Genomic DNA, 15,294 nt, shown 5'->3' with positions numbered 1-15,294 from the left:
CACGGCAAGAGAGCCCCAGGTGGGCAGAGGAAACGCTTCAAGGACACCCTCAAAGCCTCCTTGAAAAAGTGTAACATCCCCACCGACACCTGGGAATCCCTGGCCCAAGACCGCACAAAGTGAAGGAGAAGCATCCGGGAAGGCACCGAACACCTCGAGTCTCTTCGCCGGGAGCAAGCGGAAGCCAAGCGCAGGCAGCGCAAGGAGCGCACGTCAACCCAAGCACCCCACCCACCCGCCCCTTCAACCACCGTCTGCCCCACCTGTGACAGAGACTGTAGGTCCCGCATTGGACTCACCAGTCACCTGAGAACTCATTTTTAATGTGGAAGCAAGTCATCCTCGGTTCCGAGGGACTGCCTAAGAAGAAGAAACTAGCTTGGCAGGGGGTGGGCACCAGCATATAGGAGTAGAAAAGAGGAATAAGGTGCATAAAAGAGTGAGTGTGTTGGATAGTACTAGAGGCGGAAGTAGTACCATATTAGATAGCAGCAGACTAAGAAAGACTATAAAAAATTCAAAAATGGGTTTAGAATGCATGTAGGTAAGCGCACAAAGTGTGGTGAATAAGGTTGGTGAGCTACAAGCACAATTAGCTGTGTGGCAATATGATGTTGTGGCAATAACGGAAACGTGGCTTAAAAACGGTGAGGACTGAGCACTTAATATTCAAGGGTACAAGGTGTTCAGAAAAGATAGGGAAGGAAAAAATGGAGGTGGGGTGGAGGTGCTGATTAAGGAAGACATTGTACTGTTGGAAAGGGAGGATGTTCTTGAGGGGACAAGGACAGAATCCATTTGGTTAGAGTTGAGGAGCAAAAATGTATGATCACGCTATTGGGGGTATTCTATAGGCCTCCAAATAGTGAGAGGGAGGTAGAGGAGCAAATCTGCAGGGAAATCACAGAGATATGCAAAAGCTATAGTGTGGTGATATTGGGAGACTTTAATTACCCAAATATCAATTGGGATAATGCTAGAGTAAAGGGAAAGGAGGGGGAGGAATTTCTGAAATGTGTTCAGGAGAATTTCGTTGACCAGTATGTTCTTGGCCCAACTAGGAAGGAGGCATTGCTGGATCTGGTGCTGGGGAATGAGGTGGGCCAGGTCGACCAAGTGTCTGTGGGAGAACACTTGGGTATGAGTCATCATCGTATCATAAGATTTAGATTAGCATTGGAGAGGAGCAAGGAACAATCTAGAGTGGAACTTCTAAACTGGAATCGGGCTAACTTCAATGGGCTGTGAAAGGATCTAGCCAGGGTAAAATGGAACGAAAGGCTGACAGGAAAAACTGTAACGGAACAATGGGAGATCTTTAAGGAGGAGATGTTCCAAGTACAGGCTAGGTACATTCCAACAAGAGGGAAGGGTAAGGGAACCAAAGCAAGGGCTCCTTGGATGATGAGGGAGATAGAGAAGATGATGAAACAAAAAAGGAAGGTGTATGATGCATGTCAGGTGAATTGTTCAAGGGAGAACCAGACCAAATACAGTAAGTTGAGAGGGGAAGTGAAGATGAAAATAAGATTGGCAAAGAGAGAATATGAGAGTAGAATGGTGGTTAACATAAAAGGGAACCCAAAAATCTTCTACCGGCATGTAAACAGTAAGTGGGTAGTAAGAGGCCGGGTGGGGCCTATTAGGGACAAAGAAGATGTTTATATGCTTAGAAGTGCAGGGCTAGGCTAGAATACTCAGTGAGTACTTTGTATTGGTGTTTACTAAGGAGGTGGATGCTGACAAAATATCGGTAGCAGTGGAAAAGGTAGAAGCAATGGAAGGGGTGAAAATTAATAGACAGGATGTACTAGAAAGGCTGGGTATGCTTAGAGTGGACAAGTCGCCTGGTCCAGCTGGCTTGCATCCCAGGTTGCAAAGGGAATTGGGGGAGGAGATAGCGGAAGGGCTGGCCATAATTTTCCAATCTTCCCTAGATGCAGGGGAGGTGCCTGAGGATTGGAAAGTGGCAAATGTGACACCATTGTTCAAGAAAGGATGTAAGGACAATCCTAGTAACTACAGGCCGGTCAGTTTAACATCAGTGGTGGGTAACGTTTTAGAAACAACAATCAAGGAAAAAATTAACGGGCACTTGGAGAGGTTTAAGCTAATTAAGGAGAGCCAACACGGATTTGTAAAAGGCAGATCGTGTTTGACTAATCTAAATGAATTTTTTGATGAAATAACAGAGAGGATTGATGAAGGGAATGCAATGGATGTTGTCTACATGGATTTTCAGAAGGCGTTTGACAAAGTACCACATAGAAGGCTGGTTAACAAAATTGAGGCTCATGGAATAGGTGGGTCAGTGGCAGCTTGGATAAGGGATTGGCTTAAGGACAGAAAACAGTGAGTTGTGGTAAATGGCTGTTTTTCAGACTGGAGGATGGTAGACAGTGGTGTTCCCCAAGCGTCAGTGCTGGGGCCACTGCTTTTTGGATATATATAAATGACCTGGATATTGGAATACGGAGCAGAATTTCTAAATTTACTGCTGACACCAAACTTGGGGGTGTGGCTAACAGTGATGATGATGCCAATCGACTGCAACAGGACATAGAAAGGCTGCAGAATGGGCAGACAAGTGGCAGATGGAATTTAATACAGAGAAGTGTGAGGTGATGCATTTTGGCAGAAGGAACAGGGAGAGGCAATATACACTTAATGGCACAGTTTTAAAGAGTGTGCAGGGACAGAGGGACCTGGGAGTTAATGTGCATAGGTCCCTGAAGGTGGCAGGACATATTGCGAGAGTGGTTAGCAAAGCATATGGGATCTTGGGCTTCATAAATAGAGGTATTGAGTACAAAAGTAGAGAAGTTATGCTGAACCTTTATAAAGCGCTGGTTAGGCCACAACTGGAGTATTGCGTCCAGTTCTGGTCACCACACTTTAGGAAGGATGTGAAGGCCCTTGAGAGGGTGCAGAGGAGATTTACCAGAATGGTTCCAGGGATGAGGGATCTTAGCTACAAGGACAGGTTGGAGAAGCTGGACGGGTTTGGATAGGCTGGACGGGGAAAGGCTGTTCCCACTAGTTGATGGTACAAGGACTAGGGGGCACAGATTTAAGGTTTTGGGCAAGAGATACAGGGGGGATGTGAGGAAAAACTTTTTTACACAGCGAGTGGTGAGGATCTGGAACTCACTGCCGACGGAAGTGGTAAAGAAAGAAAGACTTGCATTTATGTAGCGCCTTTCACTACCACTGGACGTCTCAAAGCGCTTTACAGCCAATGAAGTACTTTTTGAAGTGTAGTCACTGTTGTAATGTGGGAAACGCAGCAACCAATTTGTGCACAGCAAGCTCCCACAAACAGCAATGTGATAATGACCAGATAATGGGGCAGTAATTCCTCCCCAAACATGTGAGTACGGAAGGGGTACTCACGCGTCTGGCCGGAGGAAATGCCGGTTTTCAGCATGCACAGCGCATGCGCTGAAAACCGGCATTTCCTCTCCTCCAACCCAAGAGTTGAAGAGGCTAGCGCATGCGCTGTAGGGGGCAGCGGTGCGTCTTGGATTTCCTCTGTTTTGGGGGATTTGCGCATGTGTAAAGGCCTCCGGTCTTTACGCTTGTAAAAAGCACACGTAAGTATTTATTTTTACAAGTAAGTGGTGTTTTAGTGTAATTTAGAATTTTTTTTCCCACAGGTTTATTATTTTAAAGAATCTACAATAAGGTAAGTTTAGTTTTAGACCCTTTTTATTAAAAAAAAAATTTTTTTTTTTTAAATTATTGTTTAAATTATTTTTTTAAACTTATTTATACTTAATTTAATGATTGGGATGTTTTTTAAATTTTTATTTAAAGTTTAAATAGTGTTTTGGGCCCCCGTAGTTTTCATGAGTTTGACAGTTCTTACTCTCAAACTCATGAATGAACCTTCCCCTCCCCTGATTGGTTGTACAGTGCTCACCTGATCCCAGCCGGCACATCGCACTAACTACGCCGCTGGATCAGGTAAGCACTGCGCGCCGACAGCTGAACCGGGCCAGCGACAGGAAATGCAAGCAGGCCCAGGCTTCAGATGTCGGCGCGCAGGGTGAGTGCAGATCGGGGGCTTGCACCCGCGGGAAGCCCCCGACACCAAGTTCTGGGCCAATCTGTTTTTGTCTAAGTTGGTTGAGGGATAAATATTGGCCATGGGCTTTAAACCAACAGCGACCCGTTTGGCATCAATTGTGACTTGCAGAGTAAACTGCTTGAAGAAAAACAAAACCTGCTCTTCATTCATTATCCTATTGACAGGCACCACGCTGTGTTAATAGATTGGTTTGTGAGCAGAAACAGCCGCATCCTGCAGCGGCTGGCTGCCTATTCGCATTCACGTCAGCTGCCCTCAAGGATAGTTTGTTACTATCCTCCGCCTGCTTCATGACAACATGCAAGCTGTGATCCTGACCAACGGTTCCACCACAGACCCAATTCACATATGGACCGGGGTCAAGCAAGGCTGTGACATCGCACCAACGCTCCTCTCGATCTTCCTTGCTGCAATGCTCCATCTCACCCTCAGTAAGCTTCCCGCTGGAGTGGAGCTAATTTACAGAACAAACGGGAAACTGTTCAACCTCCATCGCCTCCAGCCCAGATCCAAGGTCGTCCCATCCTCTGTCGTCGAATTACAGTATGCAGACGACGCTTGCGTCTGCGCTCACTCGGAGGTCGAACTCCAAACCATCGTCAACACCTTCACTGAAGCGTACGAGAGCATGGGCCTTACACTAAACATCCGTAAGACAAAGGTCCTCTGCCAACCTGCCCCCACCACACAGTACTGCCCCCCAATTATCAAAATCCACGACAAGGCCTTGGACAACGTGGACCACTTTCCATACCTCGGGAGCCTACTGTCAACAAGGGCAGACGTCGACGACGAAGTCCAACATCACCTTCAGTGTGCTAGTGCAGCCTTCGGTCGCCTGAGGAAGAGAGTGTTTGAAGACCAGGACCTCAAACCCGGCACTAAGCTCATGGTCTACAGAGCAGCAGTGATACCCGCCCTGCTGTATGCCTCAGAGACATGGACCATGTACAGCAGGCACCTCAAAGCACTGGAGAGGTACCACCAACGCTGCCTCCGCAAGATCCTGCAAATCCATTGGCAGGATAGGCGTACTAACGTCAGTGTTCTTGCTCAGGCCAACATCCCCAGCATCGAAGCTTTGACCACACTCAATCAGCTCCGATGGATGGGTCACATTGTCCGCATGCCCGATACGAGACTCCCAAAACAAGCGCTTTACTCGGAGCTCCGGCACGGCAAGAGCGCCCCAGCTGGGCAGAGGAAACGCTTCAAGGACACCCTCAAAGCCTCCTTGAAAAAGTGTAACATCCCCACCGTCACCTGGGAATCCCTGGCCCAAGACCGCACAAAGTGGAGGAGAAGCATCCGGGAAGGCGCCGAACACCTCGAGTCTCTTCGCCGGGAGCAAGCGGAAGCCAAGCGCAAACAGCGCAAGGAGCGCACGTCAACCCAAGCACCCCACCCACCCGCCCCTTCAACCACCGTCTGCCCCACCTGTGACAGAGACTGTAGGTCCCGCACTGGGCTCATCAGTCACCTGAGAACTCATTTTTAACGTGGAAGCAAATCATCCTCGGTTCCGAGGGACTGCCTAAGAGATTCGCGTTCATGTCAGCAGAGGGCGCCAGCGACACGCATATGAAACACGAGCCATTGGGAACATGTCAAATGTTGAAACAGGTACATTTGTGGTCCTGGTTTTCAAAATGCGCATTTCCAATATAATGCCCCAGAATCAATCAATATTTAATTTCACAAACATTTAACATCGAGAATTATTATATGTCCCCAATCACTATTCTAAAATGAATGACAATGTAAAATATTAATCATTATTTTGGGGGTTTTTTGGTCATATTTTGGGGCTAAATTTATTTTGCAAACTAAAAGCACATTGGCGTTTGGACCGAGTGCAAAGATAAATAAAATATGGGTCCCAGTTAAAGCCATCCAGGCAGGCTTATTAATGGGATCGGACGCTGAGAGTGGAATCTTATGAAAAGGGAAAAGTGGAAGCGGAGACACTCGATGTTTCCAAGGGGAGACTGGAAACTTGAGGGAAATAAACTTGCAGGGCTACGGGGATAGAGCGGGGGAATGGGACTGACTGGATTGCTCTACAGAGAGGCGGCACAGACTTGATGGGCCGAATGGCCTCCTTCTGTGCCGCTATGACTCTCTGACTCTATAAATGTGAGATATTGGTGCAGAAATTCCGATCGCTACGCCTGCCTGGGCACAGGGTCTCTGCGGGTGGAGAGTTCCGTTTTTTGGAGACCCTCCGCTCGCAGAAAACCCTTACAATTCTTGCACCTGTTAAAAGCAGGCGTACGGCGCAAGGCCTGCTTTTACCAGGATAAGAGTTGAAAAAAGTTTTTTTTTTAAATTCCACTGATTTATCATTTTAAAATACTTTAAAGCTAAGTTTATTTTTAGCCCCGTTAAAAACGAATTATTTTTTCAAAAAATAAAAATTTTGTTTAAAATAGTCATTTTAAAAATGTGATTTTTAAAAAAATTATTTGAAGGTTTACTGTCTTTTTGAGGGTGATCTCCATTCATATATTTGATAGGTCTTCCTGTCAAATGTATGAAGGGAGATTCCCTTCTGTGATTGGCTCCCCATGGCCCACGTGATCCCAGGGACGCTGCGAACCGCCTGCGCTTCTGGGATACGTGGGCCCTGTGCACCGGCAGTTTGGAGAGGCCCAGCAGCGGAACTCTGCGCCTCCCGGGAGCCCTCCGGTCTAGGCACAGATTTTTCCAGATCGCCGCCCTCCGCCCGCGGGAGGCCTGCGATTGGAATATCTGGGCCATTACATTAAGGTAGGAAGAATAGGGAGTCACTTATCACTTGGAGGGTGCGAGTCTAGGTGGGGTAGAGGAACAAAGGGATCTTGGAGTACAAATACACAAATCACTAAAAGTAGCGACACGGGTTAACAAGGCCTTAAAAAAGCAAACCAAGCACTAGGGTTTATTTCTAGAGGGATAGAATTAAAAAGTAGAGAAGTTATGCTAAACCTGTATCGAACCTTGGTTAGACCACATTTAGAGTACTGCGTACAGTTCTGGTCGCCTTATTATAAAAAGGATATAGAGGCACTGGAGAGGGTGCAGAGAGGATTTACAAGGATGATACCAGAAATGCGAGGGTATACATATCAGGAAAGGATGAACAGGCTGGGTCTCTTTTCTTTTGAAAAGAGAAGGCTGAGCGGTGACCTAATAGAGGTCTTTAAAATCATGAAAGGTTTTGATAGAGTGGATACAGAGAGAATGTTTCCACTTGTGGGGAAGAGTATAACTGGAGGCCATCAATATAAGATAGTCACCAAGAAATCCAATCGGGAATTCAGGAGAAACTTCTTTACCCAGAGAGTGGTGAGAATGTGGAACTCGCTGCCACAGGGAGTGGTTGAGGTGAATAGTATCGATACATTTAAGGGGAGGCTAGACAAGCACATGAGGGAGAAGTGAATAGAGGGATATACTGATAGATTTAGATGAGGAAAGACGGGAAGAGGCTCGAGTGGAGCATAAACGCCGGCATGGACTGGTTGGGCCGAATGGCCTGTTTCTGGGCCGTATATCCGATGTAATCTTATGATTCCAAGTAAAAAGTTGAGTATATTCAAGGCTGAGAGCGATAGATTTTTGGACTCTAGGGGAATCGAGGGATATGGGGATCGGGCGGGAAAGTGGAGTTGAGGTGGATGATCAGCCATGATCTTATTGAATGGAGGAGCAGGCTCGAGGGGCCGAATGGCCGACTCCTGCTCCTAATTCTCCTTCTCTTAGGCAGCCCCTCGGAACCGAGGATGACTTGCTTCCACATTAAAAATGAGTTCTCAGGTGACTGATGAGTCCAATGCGGGACCTACAGTCTCTGTCACAGGTGGGGCAGACGGTGGTTGAAGGGGCAGGTGGGTGGGGTGCTTGGGTTGACGTGCGCTCCTTGCGCTGCCTGCACTTGGCTTCCGCTTGCTCCTGGCGAAAAGACTCGAGGTGTTCGGCGCCTTCCCGGATGCTTCTCCTCCACTTTGTGCGGTCTTGGGCCAGGGATTCCCAGGTGTCGGTGGGGATGTTACACTTTTTCAAGGAGGCTTTGAGGGTGTCCTTGAAGCGTTTCCTCTGCCCAGCTGGGGCTCTCTTGTCGTGCCGGAGCTCCGAGTAGCGCGCTTGTTTTGGGAGTCTCGTATCGGGCATGCGGACGATGTGACCCGTCCATCGGAGCTGATCGAGCGTGGTCAAAGCTTCGATGCTGGGGATGTTGGCCTGAGCAAGAACACTGACGGTGTGCCTATCCTGCCAATGGATTTGCAGGATCTTGTGGAGGCAGCGTTGGTGGTACCTCTCCAGTGCTTTGAGGTGCCTGCTGTACATGGTCCATGTCTCTGAGGCATACAGCAGGGCGGGTATCACTGCTGCCCTGTAGACCATGAGCTTAGTGCTGGGTTTGAGGTCCTGGTCTTCAAACACTCTTCCTCAGGCGACCGAAGGCTGCACTGGCACACTGAAGGCGGTGTTGGACTTCGTCATCGACGTCTGCCCTTGTTGACAGTAGGCTCCCGAGGTATGGAAAGTGGTCCACGTTGTCCAAGGCCTTGTCGTGGATTTTGATGATCGGGGGGCAGTACTGTGTGGCGGGGGCAGGTTGGTAGAGGACCTTTGTCTTATGGATGTTTAGTGTAAGGCCCATGCTCTCGTACACTTCGGTGAAGGTATTTACGATGGTTTGGAGTTCGACCTCCGAGTGAGCGCAGATGCAAGCATCGTCTGCATACTGTAATTCGATGACAGAGGATGGGGCGACCTTGGATCTGGACTGGAGGCGACGGAGGTTGAACAGTTTCCCGTTTGTTCTGTAAATTAGCTCCACTCCAGTGGGGAGCTTACTGAGGGTGAGATGGAGCATTGCAGCAAGGAAGATCGAGAAGAGCGTTGGTGCGAAGACACAGCCTTGCTTGACCCCGGTTCATACGTGAATTGGGTCTGTGGTGGAACCGTTGGTCAGGATCACGGCTTGCATGTCGTCGTGAAGCAGGCGGAGGATAGTGACAAACTTTTGAGGGCAGCCGAATTTGAGGAGGACACTCCATAATCCCTCACGGTTGACAGTGTCGAAGGCCTTTGTGAGCTCAAAGAAGGCCATGTACAGCGGTTGTTGCTGTTCCCTGCATTTCTCTTGTAATTGACGTGCGGTGAAGATCATGTCCATTGTGCCCCTTAGTGGGCGGAATCCGCATTGCGACTCTGGGAGGAGCTCTTCGGCCACTGGGAGAAGGCGATTGAGGAGGATTCTTGCGATCACTTTCCCTGTGGCAGACAGCAGGGAAACTCCTCTGTAAATACCGCAATCGGACTTGTCACCTTTCTTGAAGATGGTCACAATTACGGCGTCTCTGAGATCCCCTGGCATGCTCTCCTCCTTCCAGATAAGAGAAATGACTTCATGAATTCGCGCCAGTAGTGCTTCTCCGCCATGCTTTAGTGCCTCGGCGGGGATTCCACCTGCTCCTGAGGCCTTGTTGTTCTTCAGTTGTCGGATGGCCTTTTCAACCTCATGCCGAGCTGGGATTGTGCTGAGTTGGTGGCGGGTAGCATGCTGCGGGATTGAGTTGAGGACACTCGCGTCGAAGACAGAGTCTCGGTTAAGGAGATCTTCGAACTGCTCCTTCCAGCGGGCACTGACTGCCTCTCTGTCCTTGATGAGTACCTCTCCATTCTTGGCCCGCAGTGGGGTAGGGCCTTGGGTGCTTGGGCCGTAGATGGTCTTGACTGCGCTAAAGAATCCATGCACGTCGTGGTTGTCGGCTAGCTGCTGGATCTGCTGCACTTTCTCCACCCACCATCTGTTCTTTAGGTCGCGAATTTTTTGTTGCACCTCGGCCTTCAGGCGTCTGTAGAGCTGCTTTCTTGCTCTCGAGTTCTGTTGCTGTTTCCAGATCAGGAATGCCTTGCGCTTGCGGCTTATTAGCTCCTGGATCTCCTGGTCATTCTCGTCGAACCAGTCTTGGTGTTTCCTGGTCGAGTGACCGAGCGTCCCTTCACAGGTGCTGATTATGGAGGCCTTGAGTGTAGACCAGGTGCTGTGGACACTCTGTGTCTCTACATCACTGGGAGTCGTCAGGTTGTTTGTGAGGCACTTGCTGAATAGGGCTTTCTTAGCGGGGTCTTTGAGTGTTCCAGTGTTAATTTTCCTGCGGCATTGTTTCTGTTGCTCCTAATTCTAATGTTCTTGTGATATCTTTCCCAAGACTTTATTGCAACAGAATTGGAGGGTTGCAATAAAGTTCTTCTTTAATCAGCTGGATAATTTAGTGACTTTTTTTTTGGTGTAGTCTGGGCTGGTTGGAGGGAGGCCGGGTTCAAACGCCCACAGCTCAGCAGTTTAGAAGCTTCATAAATAACCTCAGGCAGCTTCATTCGCCATTTCATCCTTGTGCTGACAGAGCGGCACTTCCCCAGAGCAGCCACACGAGGGGGGTGTTGCCCAGTTCCACACTGCTCTCTCCAGGGTCCCCACTGGGTGGGATATAAAACAGAATCCGGACACTGCACCAGTTATTGATGTGGATTTTATTGATTCACCCTTCCCATATGGCAAATTATTTTCTTTTTTTATCCTCAAACTCCCTCCGACAGTCAGCAGGAGCTGAGCAAGGCACTGTGGGGTCGATTTTCGCCTTAATGTCAGGGCAGTAACAGGAGGCAGATTGACTGGCCGTTATGGAACCCAACGATTTCAATGGAATGAAAATCAGGAAGGTCCTATAAAGGGGGCAATCTGCTCTGATAGATCAGCTCCCAGCCCGTGAAGAGGAAAATCTACCCCTGTATTACTGGGTGTAACGCTCCTGTATATATTAATAAAATAACACACCGTGTGTTACTGGGTATAACGCTCCTCTATATATTATAATAATCTACTTCTTCTTAGGCAGTCCCTCGGAACCGAGGACGACTTGCTTTCACATTAAAAATGAGTTCTCAGGTGACTGATGAGTCCAATGCGGGACCTACAGTCTCTGTCACAGGTGGGGCAGACGGTGGTTGAAGGGGCGGGTGGGTGGGGTGCTTGGGTTGACGTGCGCTCCTTCCGCTGTTTGCGCTTGGCTTCCGCTTGCTCCCGGCGAAGAGGCTCGAGGTGTTCGGCGCCTTCCCGGATGCTTCTCCTCCACTTTGTGCGGTCTTGGGCCAGGGATTCCCAGGTGTCGGTGGGGATGTTACATTTTTTTCAAGGAGGCTTTGAGGGTGTCCTTGAAGCGTTTCCTCTGCCCACCTGGGGCCCTCTTGCCGTGCCGGAGCTCCGAGTAGAGCGCTTGTTTTGGGAGTCTCGTATCAGGCATGCGGACAATGTGACCTGTCCATCGGAGCTGATCGAGCGTGGTCAAAGCTTCGATGCTGGGGATGTTGGCCTGAGCGAGAACACTGACGTTGGTGCGTCTATCCTGCCAATGGATTTGCAGGATCTTGCAGAGGCAGCGTTGGTGGTACCTCTCCAGTGCTTTGAGGTGCCTGCTGTACATGGTCCATGTCTCTGAGGCATACAGCAGGGCGGGTATCACTGCTGCTCTGTAGACCATGAGCTTAGTGCCGGGTTTGAGGTCCTGGTCTTCAAACACTCTCTTCCTCAGGCGACCGAAGGCTGCACTGGCGCACTGAAGGCGGTGTTGGACTTCGTCATCGACGTCTGCCCTTGTTGACAGTGGGCTCCCGAGGTATGGAAAGTGGTCCACGTTGTCCAAGGCCTCGTCATGGATTTTGATCATTGGGGGGCAGTACTGTGTGGCGGGGGCAGGTTGGTAGAGGACCTTTGTCTTACGGATGTTTAGTGTAAGGCCCATGCTCTCGTACACGTCGGTGAAGGTGTTGACGATGGTTTGGAGTTCGACCTCAGTGAGCGCAGATGCAAGCATCGTCTGCATACTGTAATTCGACGACAGTGGATGGGATGACCTTGGATCTGGACTGGAGGCGACGGAGGTTGAACAGTTTCCCGTTTGTTCTGTAAATTAGCTCCACTCCAGTGGGGAGCTTACTGAGGGTGTTATTATATAATATATACAGGAGCGTTATAACCAGTAATGCATGGTGTGTTATTATATAATATATATTATGTGAGATATATTATATAATAACACACCGTGCGTTACTGGGTATAACACTCCTGCATATATTATATAATAACATGCCGTGCGTTACTGGGTATAACGCTCCTGTATCTATTATATAATAACACACCGTGGCCTAGAAATTCGGTTTTGGCGCAGCGAGGGCTTTAGCGCCGGAAGTTAGTGCCGGCGCTAAGTCCCCCTGCGCGCGCCAAAAATTCAGTAGCGCCGCGCCCAAACGGCTGCCGGCGCTACTGAGGGGTCTCAGCGCCTCAAAACTGGCGCCACGCACCGCATTGCGGCGCTATTCCGGCGCTGCGGCGCCCGCTGCGGTGCAGCAGGCTCGGGAAGTGCAGGCCTCCTCCTTCCGTTAAGGAGGAGCTGCCTGCACCCGGCCGCGGCCTGCGATAATCTTTTTAAAAATGAGCCCGGCACCTCGGACAAGTGCCGGGCTTGCTTCTGTTCCGGGGGGGCGGGGGGGGGAAGTCCGGGGAGGGAGCTGCGGCCAGGCGGCCGGCGGGAAAGCGGCCGGCCGCCGCGGGGCCTTTAATGCGCCGGCGCAAAGTTCTGTAAGGCACCTCTGCCAGCACGTTGCTTGTGGCTGCCACGGGCGAGGCGGCCGCAACTCAATTTCCGAGTTCGGGCGGGTTACCATGGCAACCGGGACGCTGCGCACACCGATGACGTCATCGGTGCCGGCGCAGCGCTACCGGCCTAACGCCGATTTAGGGCCCCTGTCAATTTCTAAACTGGCCATAACTTCGGCGCTAGGCCCTCTAGCGCCTCAAAAGCGGCGCTAAGGCCAGTGAATTTCTAGGCCCGTGTGTTACTGGTTATAACACTCATATAAACATATATAAACATAGAAACATAGAAGATAGGAGCAGGAGTAGGCCATTCAGCCCCTCGAGCCTGCTCCGCCATTTAATGAGATCATGGCTGATCATCCAAATTCAGTACCCTGTCCCTGCTTTCTCCCCATATCCCTTGATCCCTTTAGCCTTAAGAAATATATCCAACACCTTCTTGAATATATTTAATGAGTTGGCCTCAACTGCCTTCTGCGGTAGAGAATTCCACAGGTTCACCACTCTCTGGGTGAAGAAATTCCTCCTCATCTCAGTCCTAAATGTCCTACCCCTTATCTTTAGACTGTGACCCCTGGTTCTGGACTCCCCCGCCATCGGGAACATCCGTCCTGCATCTAGTCTGTCTAGTCCTGTTAGAATTTTATAAGTTTCAATGCGATCCCCTCTCATTCTTCTAAACTCTAGCGAATATAAGCCTAATCGACCCAATCTCTCTTCATACGTCATTCCTGCCATCCCTGGTATCAGCCTGGTGAATCTTCGCTGCACTCTATCCATGGCAAGAATATCCTTCCTCAGATAAGGTGACCAAAACTGCATACAATACTCAAGGTGTGGTCTCACCAAGGCCCTGTACAACTGCAGCAAGGCATCCTTGCTCCTGTACTCGAATCCTCTCACTATGAAGGCCAACATACCATTTGCCTTCTTAACCGCCTGCTGCACCTGCATGCTTACCTTCAGCGACTGGTGCACAAGGACACCCACGTCTCGGTGCACTTCATAAGAACATAAGAACATAAGAAATAGGAGCAGGAGTAGGCCAATCGGCCCCTCGAGCCTGCTCCGCCATTCAATAAGATCATGGCTGATCTGATCCTAACCGCCAATCCACTATCACAGAACCATCTCCTGAATCTAACAGAATTAGACACACGAAATAGGAGCAGGATCAGGCTACACGGCCCCTGGGCCCGCTCCGCTACCCACAGGGCCATGACCGATCCGAACCTAGACTCATGTCCAAATTCCTGCCCGCTCCCCATAACCCTTAATTCCCTTTACTTCTAGGAAATTGTCTATTTCTGTTTTAAATTTATGTAATGATGTAGCTTCTACAGCTTTTTGGGGCAGCATATTCCATGGACCTACCACCCTCTGAGTGAAGTAGTTCCTCCTCATCTCAAGTTTGAAAGAGCAGCCCCTTATTCTAAGACTATGCCCCCTAGTTCTAGTTTCACCCATCATCGGGAACATCTTCCCCGCATCCACCCGATCCAACCCCTTCACAATCTTATATGTTTCAATAAGATCACCTCTCATTCTTCTGAACTCCAATGAGTAGAGTCCCAATCTACTCAACCTCTCCTCATATGTCCATCCCCTCATCCCCGGGATTAACCGAGTGAACCTTCTTTGTACTGACTCGAGAGCAAGTATGTCCTTTCTTAAGTATGGACACCAAAACTGTACGCAGTATTCCAGGTGCGGTCTCACCAATACCTTGTACAACTGAAGCAATACCTCCCTATTTTTATATTCTATCCCCCTAGCAATGAAAGCCAACATTCCATTGGCCTTCTTAATCACTTGCTGCACCTGCATACTAACCTTTTGAGTTCCGTGCACCAGGACCCCCAGATCCCTTTGTACTTCAGTACTTTCCAGTTTCTTGCCATTAAGATAATAACTTGCTCTACGATTTTTCCTGCCAAAGTGCATAACCTCACACTTTCCAGTATTGTATTCCATCTGCCAAATCTCTGCCCACTTACTTAGCCTGTCTATGTCCCCTTGCAGGTTTTTTATGTCCTCCTCACTCACTACTTTCCCTCCCATCTTAGTATCATCTGCAAACTTTGATATGTTACACTCGGTCCCCTCCTCCAAATCGTTAATATAGATTGTAAAGAGTTGGGGACCCAGCACTGACCCCTGCGGAACGCCACTAGTTACTGATTGCCAGTCTGAGAATGAACCATTTATCCCAACTCTCTGCCTTCTGTTAGATAGCCAATCCTCTATCCATGCCAGAATATTACCCCCAATCCCGTGATTTTTTATCTTAAGCAATAATCTTTTGTGTGGCACCTTGTCAAATGCCTTTTGGAAGTCTAAATACACTACGTCCACTGGTTCCCCTTTATCCACCCTATATGTTACTTCCTCAAAGAACTCCAGCAAATTTGTCAAACATGACTTCCCCTTCATAAAACCATGCTGACTTTGTCCTATTAAATTATGATTATCCAAATGTCCTGTTACTGTCTCCTTAATAATGGACTCCAAAATTTTACCTACCACAGATGTTAGGCTAACCGGTCTATAGTTTCCA

This window comes from Somniosus microcephalus, chromosome 21 (assembly GCF_052327205.1).
Source record: "Somniosus microcephalus isolate GS21.2 chromosome 21, FLI_Smic_1.0, whole genome shotgun sequence".
In the NCBI taxonomy this organism is placed as follows: domain Eukaryota; kingdom Metazoa; phylum Chordata; class Chondrichthyes; order Squaliformes; family Somniosidae; genus Somniosus; species Somniosus microcephalus.
The sequence above is the reverse complement of the archived record's forward strand: the minus strand, read 5'-3'. Positions refer to the sequence as shown.